We start from the raw sequence: 13130 nt of genomic DNA on the forward strand, positions 1-13130 counted from the left end.
GTTATATGCGGAAGAAAATGGAGGATATTTCGAACATCATCTATAATCTTCTATAAAAATTATAATAAATATATGATTGTTATTATATTAATGTTATATGTCAATATTATGTATAAACAGTATAGAGGGTTGTTCGTCTTTGATTTTTTTATTTTTATCGTGACTATTTGCAAATTGTTATGTAGCAATACTAATATAAGATTAATTATTGAATTAATTATTAATTAATAAATTAATATACCAAAATGAATATTGTAAGATTCGTTAACGATCATTTCTGTCATCATTAAAATTTACAATGGATCAAATTCGTTAGTCGATTATTTAAATTTGCACATATGTGCTAACTGCTGACTTTCGAACTGTGCATAAAGCACGTATTTTGAGCAAAATAAAAATTAAATATAATTTAAGTATAATTTAAGTAAGATTATAACATAGAATTTATATTCTAATTTAGTTTATGATCAATTATACTAGAGTTTTTCTCGTAATAAAGAAGATATAACATCTAAGATTTTCTTAAATTCATTTTATAACCTATATTTTTTCAATTTCTGTTTTAACAAATTGCTACGGAAATCTCTCATAAATGTATCAAAACTTCGGACGACTATATGCGAAAAAGATATGCGAATGATTATACTGTCTCAGTGATTAAGCTTACGCAGTTGTGAACAAACGTGCGCGCCTGCACGAATAGGCAATTCGTCATACTGATCTATATGTTCCTGTTACACTTTGTACAATCATTTTTTATAATGTATTAACTTATGTACTAATAAATTTCAATCGTTGTAATCAACGTAATTCAATGTTTCTTCTTTATGGAAATCATAAATGTTATATGCACATATGTTATTACATTTCAGGAAATAATTCTTTAAACCATTGCATTTTGCGATCTATCCGAATATCATTGATATTTTCGTAATCAATATATTTATCCCATAATTACATGATCATCATTTTCTTCATTTTTTATTTGAAAATCATCATTTTCATCTATACAAAGATTGTGTAGAATGCACGCTGCTATTATTATATTCGTAATAAACTCTATATTTCGGTACTCCGAAAAGAATTTTATCCGATGAAATCGTGCTTTTAACATGCCAAATGCTTTTTCAACTGCCATCCGTGTAGACGAATGCAAAGAATTAAATTCTGTTTGCTGAGATGTTAAGTGACCATTGTCTCGAAATGGAATAAGCCATGGTAACGTCGGATATATAGAATCACCAAGTACAAATGTATCATTAGGAAATAGTATTTCTTTATCTTCACTCGCTATTTCATACAAAATCGACCTTCTCAATACACAAGCATCATACAAGGATCCAGGTTCACCACAATATAGTAGGATAACTGTAAGGATTCTAACTCACTATGTGTTAGTGCGTATACAATGTGTGTGTGTGTGTGTGTGTGTGTGTGTGTGTGTGTGTGTGTGTGTGAGAGAGAGAGAGAGAGAATCAACGAGAGAGAAATGCATCACAGACGCTGGGTCCAAAAGAAGGGAAAAGCGCACCAATGAGATCAGTGAAATTTCTTTTTTTCTAAGGCGCCTACAACAGCAATAAAATCTGTCTGTTCCCGTTATCTTTTTAAAAAAAATGAGTTTTTCAAACAGTTTTTTGTATCCAATCTGGAATTTTATTTATTCTTTACAAACATACGAGCTAGTATTTTTTTATTTAATGTAACCGTCGTGAAACATTTTTTATTTAATTAAACCTAAGTGAAACAATGCAATGACACATGTACTAAGAATAAGAACTCTGACCATATCGAACTTTTTTTCTTCTAAAGGATCAGCGCTAACAACAACAATAAAGTATGTTTGTTCCTATGTTTTTTTTTTTAATATTTTGGCTTATCTTTACGACCACGGAAATCACCCTTCAGAAACATATTAGAACTTGCAACGTATCAAATAAGGCAAACTCCCATATATAAGACGAAAAAAATACAGTGACTCAGTAGTTTAAAGTTTCTTTGGGAGTACTGTATTAGAGTTCTTAATTTTCCCCAAAGATTTTAGTAGAAAAAGAGGATATTATAATAATATAGATCAAATGAAGCGTGATCTCAAGCAAGCCATTCAGTTGAATACGCGAGAAGAGTTTCTTGCGTGGGAACAGCGTTAGGATAATTTCATCAAATCGCTGGAAGCACAAAATCATGTTAAATACCCGCGATTATCAATTGGTATTAAACAATCGTTGATCGCTCGTATCGCGTCGAAAGTTTGAAGATTTGATGTGTGAACATTTTGTGCAAGTAGATGTACAGCAATTTTGCTGAGTACAGCGCAGAATTCTGACGTGAAACGTCGTTCGAAATCCATATATTGACCGATGCCGTGATAAACTCTGGATACATCGAGCTCGCCAATTCCTCGAAAATACAAGAAAAATAGTGCTGGAACATGTGCAAGACGTTTTCCAGAAACATGATAATCTAATCTAATATCAAGATAAACACTGCTTTTAATAGCGAATTTGGTAAACGCGCGAATAGAAGTGTTAATACAAAAAATTATAAACTCTTCCGTTCGTCTAATTTAAAAGAGGGTACGAGTTACGCGTCATAGAGCCTATCTTGACATCACTGGAGAAATTTCAGGAGCGTGATAACGGATGGACATCATCGCATATCTTAAATTTGACCGTGAACGTGAACAAGTTCGATTCGATCCTGCACGCAGGATACCACATCGAACTCTTATGAGAAATTAAAATGAAGAGAGCAATAATCGTTGCAATCTTTAGGCAACGCATGTTTCGTATGGTCGGTAGTAGCCGCTCTACATCCGACTAAAACGAATATGCGAGAGTCATCATATCCGCATTATTTTACAGTGCTAAATCTCACAGGCATCCAGTTTCTAATGACGTTGAATCAAATTAAAAGATTTGAATGTCTCAATAACATCAATGTTTACATCACTGAGAAGCAAAAAGAAATTCTTCCATTACGGCTCACCAAAAGAGGGGCAAATTCTTGTATGTCAATCTCTTATACGTGCAGGATCCATGCAACGATAATGCAGGGCATTTTGTCTTGTGAGATCACAAATTACAACAACAAAGAGCAGAATGTATTTCTGATAGGTTCATGTATTTAAAAAAGAAAAAAATTATAAATATTTTCAGTAACATTATTTTTTAATAATAAATAATAATAAAAATATGTGTTATTTTCCAGATGCCTGTACTATTTTCATACAACCACGACATTGGAGATCCACGCAATAGACTGGAAAATTTAACAACTGCGCGATTCAGCTGCCCAATGAGGATAACAAGTGGTTGAGCTTCAGCAATCATTATAGGAAGAAACGCATCCCGTTCATGGTCTACGCCGATCTAGAATGCACTCTAGAGAAGATGGACATGAAAATATTCAGCTACGTATCAGGTAACATTAGGTATTTAGCTTAGCATACAACTTTATTGCTCGACAACTCATTGTGTATGTATCAGTTTCGTCGCGGTAACGATCGCAAGGTTCGCCAAGGAATTTAAAAATTTAGCATATAATACAGAAGTCTATACTTTCGGCCAATGTACCCATGATTTTATGCGAAATGATTGGCAAAAATTTAACAGCACCACACATGTGTGCGAAAAACTGTTCGGATGACATGCGGGTACGCGATCATTGCCACTTGATCGGGCGATACAGAGGCTCCGCGTACTTAAATTATAACCTGAATTACAAAGATTTATATTACATTCCCGTTTTTCATAATTTATCGTGATACGATGCACATTTTAGTATTAAGGATATAGCTACCGCGAAGGACTACTTCCCATATCTGAAGAAAAATACACTTCATTTACAAAATATGTCGATAGTACCAAAAATGAACAAAAGAAAACTTGTGTAAAAATATATTTTATAGATTAATTTAAATTTCTTAGTTTAGAAAAATTAGCGTCGTATCTCGATAAAAATAAATTAAAAATTACGCGATCAGAATTTTTTAATCTCAGCGCGGAGGATTTTGATCACAAGTAAAGGTATATTTCCGTACGTTGATTGCATCGAAAAGTTGAAGAAAATCGAGTTATCATCGCGCGAAATATTTTATAGCTCGCTGATAAGTGATATCATATCCGAAAGAAATTACACGCACGCCGTGAACGTATAGCAGCAATTCTCCATCGGAATACTGGTTCTATTCATCGAACGTGGTATACGTGGGGGTCTGAGTCAATGTTTAAACAGACATGCGCAGGCCAACAACAAGTACATGCAGTCATACGGTCCATCGAAACCATCAACATACATGATGTACTTTGACGATAATAACTTGTACGGTTGGGCAATGTACTATTGCCATACTGATTTTCGCTCGATGACGTAGACAATTTTGACGTCACGACCATCGCAATAGATTCACCGACAGGTTACGGTGAACTTGGAGTATCTGCAATATCTTCATGATGCGCTCTCCGATCTATCGTTTTGTCCAACGCGCAAGAAACCACCTGGAAAGCGAGAGGAGAAGCTCCTCGCGACATTGTATGATAAAAAGCATTATGTCGTACATTATCGCAATTTGCACGTACTCGTCATGATTTCCGCATTATAAAGATCCATCGTATACTGCAATTCGCGCAATCTACCTAACTTCGCGTACATCCAGTACATCGAGTACATCCAACTCAATATAAATTTTAGAATTTTAGCAAAGAATGATTTCGAGAAAAACTTATTCAAATTAATGAACAACAATGATTTTCGGCAAGATGGAGAATGTGTGTAACCATGTTAATGTGCGACTCACAATGCGTAACGCGTTGGGATGAGAAATATGGTGTAGAAGTAATGATCGCGAAACTAAACTTTCATAGTAGAAGCGTTTTTTTCTGAGAACCTGATCACAATAGAAAGCGAAAACTCAAGATGAAATTCGACAAACCGATATAAGTATGTATCTTGGACATAGATCCAAGATGTATTTGTACAAATTTCACTACGAGTATATGACACCGCTGTTTCGCGAAAATTGTAAAGTTATGTATACTCACATGGACAGTCTAATTTATCACATCAAATGCGACGATGTCTACTTATAAAGCACAATATCAATCCTATTACTAGCGATTACGCAGTTGACAATGGCAAAAAGGATATTAAGAAGGTAAGAGCAATGTTGTAGCGAGATCCATAACGTTCAATGATTATACGCGGTGTTTGAATAATGCAATTGACGCGCAGGCAATCGTGCATAAGATCGAAATTGCACGAAGTATACACTATATCCGAAACGAAAATCACTCTGAGGCCATACAACGGTAAGCGGTACATTGTTCCAGATTCTATCGACACGCTGCCATGGGAACATTATAAAATATTATTATAAAATTCATTTCTTTTTTTCGTATTATGTATTTTTTTTATTAATAAAAATACATATATGATATAATATGTTTAATATGTATGTTATATGTAGTATGTATAATATGTGTATTATGTATGTATGATATGTATGTACGTTGATACGTATGTATGTACATATGTATGTACGATATGTATATATATATGTACGTGCATTTGTAATACGTGTAATGTGCGTAAATGTATAATTTATATTTACATTACAGGCAAAAATTATTATATTAATTTGTAATAAATTTTATTTTTATAACATATTATCCTTGTATACAAGAGTTGTGCGAATTATCAAATTCGAGCCATTTCACATAAATTTTGTCACTTTTTTTTACGCAACATCTTTTCAATTAGATATACGTTGGAATTAGCGACGCGATAAAAGCAACTTATAAAATCCTCCAACGACCGATTTTTCGTGGTCTTCCAGTAGATATGTTACAGGATTAGTTTTCTATACTTTGATGATTCTAAACATCTCCGTGGTCCAATTTAGCGCGTAACATTTCTCAAAGATCGTCTTGAATTTACTCATACGTACAGAGTCACTTTAAATCGCAGGAGTGCCTTTACGCTACTGTACATTGTGTTTAAGAGTTTGTCAGCAATCGTGGGAGTCACATCGATGAGCTGCATACCGATAGTTCGATGCGTTATACTTAGACATAAGACGCGATAGCAAGTCGATCCACTTATAATTTCCATTGTGCGTAAATTGTTTCCACATATCGTTTTTCAACGTATGATTGAACATTCAACGACAGATGCCTGCATTGTATTTATGTTGTGTTTTTTTAAGAGTTCTTGCACGATTGCGTTGTAAAATTCTTTTCCCATATCAGTTTGCAAATTTTTCGGATATCTTCCATCGTCTCGAATTATCTTTGATCGATGTAGCCATCTCATTTCCACTCTTAGTTTTCATCGGTACGGTCCGTGCTTACCCAACACATCGATAACGGTGAGAATGTAGTAATAATATCTTTTGTTGAATTTGTGTAAGAGTGCATCTCGACCACATCAGCCTGTCACAGGTCATCGTATTTGTAAACTATGACACATCTGCGTGGAAAATTCTTTTTCGCCGGAGCGTGCAGTTCTTTCGAGGTTTTACTTTTCAAACATGTTATGTTATGTTATGATTATTATGATTATTGCTATATAATATGTAAAATATCACAAAATTCTTAAATACAAACATTGTTCATTTTGATGTCAACTAAAATGACTGTGTATCTCGTTTCTATTTATAATAAAGCCAGCTTCACAAAGCTCCTCGATAATAGACAATATTTCATGGGCGTTGTGACCTGCCTGACGTGAAGTCTCAAGTAATCGGAGATGATCCACTAACTCGTTAGAATCGTCCCAATGAACATAATTGATACTATTGTCATTTAGGGTTATGGTGCGTGGTATTACTTTTCCGACTCTTTTACCTAACTTGTTTATTTTTCTGGCGCATGGCATGCCCGTTTCAACTTGTATTTTACTTGACATCAAAGATGTTATTATATTTATACCCTGCCCACTATTGATTATCCACTTTATGACTGCGCCTGTGAACATTCGTTATCAATAGTATACTTTTGTACGCTAGTTTATCATCCTTTGTGTAAATAGTGTCGTCGGGATTTCTTTTGAAAACTAATTCGTACAAACCATACCTTTGTACCTTTACTTCATCTACGATCACAAAGTCATTCGTGTCTACATTGAAATATTTGTCGAACACCGGCGCCGTTCTCTCTTGAGGCATACGCCATAAACGTGATCAATTTCCTTTTCTCTGTCACCGAAAAGCATATTTAAGAATTTTTGCCTCCAATTGAAATTCCTCACGAATTTGTCGCAAAGATTGTTAAATTAACGTTTCATGTGATTCATTGGGTGTTTCATAAACGTCTTCGACTGAGGGAACGTGCGAACGTTCGTATGATAACTCATGTGGTTTAGGCGACGCATAATTGGAATTCGACATAACATTCGATTCTTTTGCTTTTTAGACGATGGTGTTAATTGAAGCTATCAGCTACTACAATCATTACAATCTTTATCATCATGAACATCTTCATTATCTTCAGATTTTCTTAATATTTTTATCCTTTACAATGTTAACTTCTTTCTTAATTGGTTGAGATTATAATTAGCGATGTTCTCAACAATCTGTTTTAAAGGTTCGACAATAGACTTAAAATGTTTCTTCAATGTTATATCTTCATCTTTTGCTGGTTTTTAAAGCGCGATACTGTTTACGAATTAAGTTACTCGTTTTCATTATCTTCTTGCGATCCTTGAGTTTTTTGCTGTTATTCATGTTAACGAAAGGAAATGTAGTTGACGTATTGACAATAATTAACCATGTAAAAGTATCGCATATTCGTTAAATCCTTTTCTATATCGGCATTCGTAAGCGCATTGTCTTTGTCTATTACTATGAATATTTTTGTTGCCAACAGCAACGACACAGTTCAAAACATGTCGATGTTTATATAAGTATACATATTTCAGATTGATACCGTTCTGTTTGAATAGGATCAACAGATTTGCATTATCGCGTACAAGATGTTTCGATATCTTTATGTACGTCTGACACAGATAGAAGCAGTCGACCCATCGCAAAGTATTCTCTGATCGCGTTTTGCTTGTCGCATACTACGTTATCGAAATACAAAAATAGAATTTGGAAGCGCCTCGTACGATAGTACTACATCATTATTGGAGAATGTAAAATAACCAATTTCTTCAATCGGTGTTAATAAATTCACCAAATATCGATGTTTTGGCTGTTGCAACTTCGAGTTGTACAGTACATGTTCTTGAAACGTATATTATGTGGATTTTCCAGCAAACTTATCGACACGTTTGTTTTATCACAATTCGATAGACCGCAAATAATTTCGCCGCGTATAGAAATCAGCAAAATGTTTCCGCATGCTTACGTATTTCTTTTTCAGTCTATATTTTATTGTCGACGTTAATCATTTTAATCGTCTGCGATTATCACGCGAACTTCATATCTTTTCCCTTCATGACACTGATAATATTGAAAAACAACATCGAGAGCGTATTTATAGTAGCGCGCAAAGCGAAACGGCGCAGTATTCAAAATGCTTCTTATCGTGTCGGACAATTGTGATAATTTAACCGCCAAAGAGTTGGAATATATACCGAAAATTATTTTGCTACGAGAATTTAAGAATTACATAAATCAACTGTGGGACCGATTACCCGAACATATAAAGGCTGATTCAAAGGTTCAGCAACATCGTCGATGCTTATATTTTGCCCTGCCATCGATCGCATACTGATGATGCCAGCGCATTTATAAGAAATTGTAGCAAACAAACAACAACAACAAAAGACTGCGGTTTCTTAAATCACGCGATAAATTTCCGATCGAATTGCATATCGAGTTGATATCAGTTTTGTGGTTCAGGTATGTACTTAGAAAAGCGATTGGCTAGAAGCGATCGAGGCATTAATCCGTTGGAGGCGACGTATCGCGAACACGACATAGCTTATTCGCGAAGTAAAGATCTCACGAAACGACACGTAGCTGACAAAATACTCGCTGAGGAGCTCCGGAAACGGATTACCGCGAAAGATTCGAGTCTTGGAGAAAAAGTTGCTGCCACAGCTATTCACAAGCGGCTGTGAAAGCCAAAACGAAAATTGGTATGAGCATGAAAACGAAGAAGAAAAAGCTAACGAAAAAAACGAATATCGGTGGCAAAACAAACGAAAATTGCCGATGGTATCTTACCTATTCTACCGTTGTTGGGAGTCTTCGATTCCCATTTGTCAGCAGCGCGGCAGAAGTCGCAAAAGCTATAAACGATAATAAAATCGCGCAAAGTCAGTTGAAACGGAAGAACTGAAACGTCATAATTGCGCCATGAAGATCATTTCTCACTCCATACAAGCGTGGACGAGGAGTCACGGAAAAAATAAAAAAGATTAAAAAAAAGTTAAACAATTGATAAAAATGCCGAAAAATGTAACTACCAATGTACAACTGCAACAACTGGCAAAATGTATACATATTCCATATTTTAGAGATATTTTTATGCGTATTACCTTACCAACAGGGGAGTGTATCAAAACGAGAGCAGTATCGTAAATTTGGATAATGTTAATGGATCAGGTTCTCATTGGATAGCGTACGCAAAGCGAGGAGGTCATGCTGTTTACTTTGATAGTTTTGGCAATATTACCGAAGGAATTGGTGCGATATTTGGACGTAACGCAAATCGAGTCTTATATAACATAATCGCATGTCTTATCAACATTTTGATCAAAGTAACTGTGGACAACTGTGTCTACAGTTTTTACAGACGGTTGACGATCAATTTAAGAATTGACATTGCCCTCTTTCAACTCAGTATTCAATCAAACATGTCACTGACATTTACGCTTACCGGTAAGAATAGTGCCCTCGCGATCTACTACTTTCCGGCGTAGATTTGAGCGATGCCGATTATAAGCTCGATCTAATGGACTTTGAAACCTACCATACGATATCTAATGTTAATTGAATAAGAAGTTTTACTTTGATGACAAAGAAATTGTCATTCTCAAAGGATCGTACAAAATACGTGACTAAATAAGTACCTAAGATGTGCAATTCTACAATTTTATCCTAATGATGTTGCAAGAGAGAAAACGCTTCGCAAAAAGGATAAACCATGACTATATTCATGCCAATAACAATACAATGAAGAATGAGATCAAATGCATTTATCGAGTAAATTTCATCAAACTTCACAATATTGAATCATTGTTGGAATTTTCGAATCATGTGTTGGAACCACGACACGAATCATATCGATATATATCATCGATATATTAAGTGTAGTAAAAAGAAATCCATTATTTTTGCATGAAATTGAATGGAAAAATAATGATTTTTTTTTACTACACCTAATATATAATCAACGTAAATATCATTCGCAACGTAACCATGGGCGCATACAGCAACGATAAGTCCGTGCACACGATATATGAATTTTCACCGAGCGTGTCACTAGGATATAAGATATCGGAAAGATACGGATTATTTATCTTTCGACCATCGTATGGAGCATTACGGATCTGATTCGCATTGTGGATCAAAGCGATTGCTTGATTTTCGCGGAGAAGAAATTATCATTAAATGTACGGAAGCGACAGCAATAAAGAGATACGACAACGATGTGCTTGTTTTGAATGAGCAGGCGAAACAGACAGGAGACATAATTTTTTCCAGGACAACAGCGGTCAAAAATATTCGAGCATCCAGTAGAATAAAACTCATTGCGTCGAACATTAAATTTTTATCATTAGGCTTTGTTGAAATATCTGAGTATGTTGAAATATTTGAGATGGCTGATATTTTGAATATTAGAGGCGAACCAATCTTTAATCGCATCGTCAAGTTAGAATTTCACAATCCGTATGTCAACACGACATTTGGACATAGCGACGAGATAAGGATACCCATACAACAATAGGAATTATATACGTTACTATGTGAAAGCATTTTCTATATCGAAGATAGATTGACTTCAAAGGAAAAAAATATACAAGAGCAACCAAATCTTGGATTTAATTGTGTGGCGTTCATGTTCGATGAAATTCGAACTCAACGGTATGGAGATTGATCGCAACAGAAATAACTAGTCTTATGAAGGTTATGCAACATTTTCTATTGAAATCGCATATAGTTTGCATAATTTATCGACTCTAGTGATACCGCGAAAAGCCTAATGACAGACGAGGAATATTTTAATTTTTGTGTATCGCTCAGCATATTGTTGGGCTTTTGCGAGGATTACAAACGTAATTAACGCTCGTCACGAATTAATTTTGATACGAGCGCGCAACAGTAACAATTATATCATGAGAGATCCAGCGACAGAGCCGACGCTTGAATTATTCAGAGTACAATGGCAAATGCCTCACGTTGAACGAAGTTAATAAACCATCCATTTTGCGCACTTTAAAGAACAGATAATATCTGAGCCAATGAGTTCCATTCGTGGGATTTGTATGAGTACCCTTTATTGTCGAATACAACGAAGCATTCCTGGGCTATCAAAACTGCGATAGTTAGAAAAACCACGATACGTTATCTTTGGTCTGATAAAAGAAATATCTGACTGATAAAAAAAATATCATGATAGCATGTAAAACTTACTTCGACACCTGTAAATTAACCAATGTGAAACTTTATCTAAACTCTAAATTTTATCCGATGATTTGAATCTAGACTTTGACAAACACAGAGCTGCTATTTTGTATGATATGTATTTACGTCTTATTATCAAATTCCTCGTGAAAGAAATGAACCATCATTCCAATTACACTTCTTTTTGAAAGATTTTATTTTAATAATTAACTTCTCGCGACAAAACGAGTCCGTCAAGAATGGCACCGTGGATGTATGATTTAAATTCAAAGAGAATGTACCCATGAATACAATCGCTTATTGCCTTATCATACATGACCGCGTGAATATAGCCCACTGTCAAATGTAATATACAATATTATGTAAATTATCATCACCAAAAAAATACCCTCCTCCTCTTTTTAATATATGAGATAAAATCCAAGATCTTTTATGGTCAAGCACAATCTCAAAAAGTTATTCACCACTACCAATGTTTGTAGATCTGCAAGGATTTATCGTTGGAAAGAAATTTATCGTGAAGGAAGTGGCGGTGTTGAGAGAAGGAGCTGTTCTCTCTCTTATATTTTTATGTGTCCCATGGACCTTCTTAACAAACTCAAAAAAGTATTGCGCTTCCCGGCTGAGTTTTCTTACTTATCACCATGGATTGCAATGGGAAGACAGAATGATCTCGTACAGAATAGCGAAACGCCTGATTACAATAGCTATAATTGGTGCGGAAGAGAATAACGTCAATAAGGCTCTTGTATACGTTAAAGGACGTGAAAAACGTGAATGGCTGGCTGGTATACTCGATAGCGACAACTCGATAATTGAGACTCTGGTCTGGATGATTACGAAAATATAAATTCTTTATATAGTCTAAATGTTACTAATACTGTATGTGGAAAACATGTTAAGAATTGTGCGTTACAGAAAGTATTTAAAATATACAACTAGTGAGGGGTTGCAACAGAAAAATATAAAAATATGAGATTTTTTAAAATGCATTTTAATTTCTTAAATGCATTTTAATAATTAAGAATCTATCAATAATATGTTAGTATGTATATAGTTTAATAAGTGTTCAATAGTTATTCAATAATAGTTTTAATAATGATTCAATAATTAAGAATCGCTTGACCATTTGTATTACTAAATATATTATCAGTTACTAAATTAAAATTATTGCTGAGTTATATTATTTAAAAAATCATAAAAAATATATAAAAGTATCTATTAATAAAAGTATCTATTTAAAATCGTGTGTGAAAGAAGAAACGAAAAGAGAGCGCAACGGGAGGAAGAGAAAACACAAATAATAAGTATAGGATTGCAACGGGTGAAAGAGAGAAAATTGCATCTTACAATAGATAGGAGAGAGAGAGGACAATAGATTAAAGAGAGAACGCAACTGATGAGAGAGAGAAGGAACGAAATCCCTTTCATCCCTCTAACACGAATGTTCGGTGACGCGCTTTCTTCTCTCTCGTCTGATGCATTTCCTCCTTCCTCACACACACACACACACACACACACACACACACACACACACACACACACACACACACAC

General features: G+C 34.7%; 1 pseudogene; it reads right to left on the bottom strand.

Annotated features, from left to right (window-relative positions):
- Nucleotides 1-861: 861 nt before the first annotated feature.
- LOC108692182 overlaps nucleotides 862-13130 on the bottom strand; it is a 55012-nt pseudogene continuing 42743 nt past the window's right edge.

This window comes from Atta colombica, unplaced genomic scaffold (genome assembly GCF_001594045.1).
Source record: "Atta colombica isolate Treedump-2 unplaced genomic scaffold, Acol1.0 scaffold65, whole genome shotgun sequence".
Classification (NCBI taxonomy): domain Eukaryota; kingdom Metazoa; phylum Arthropoda; class Insecta; order Hymenoptera; family Formicidae; genus Atta; species Atta colombica.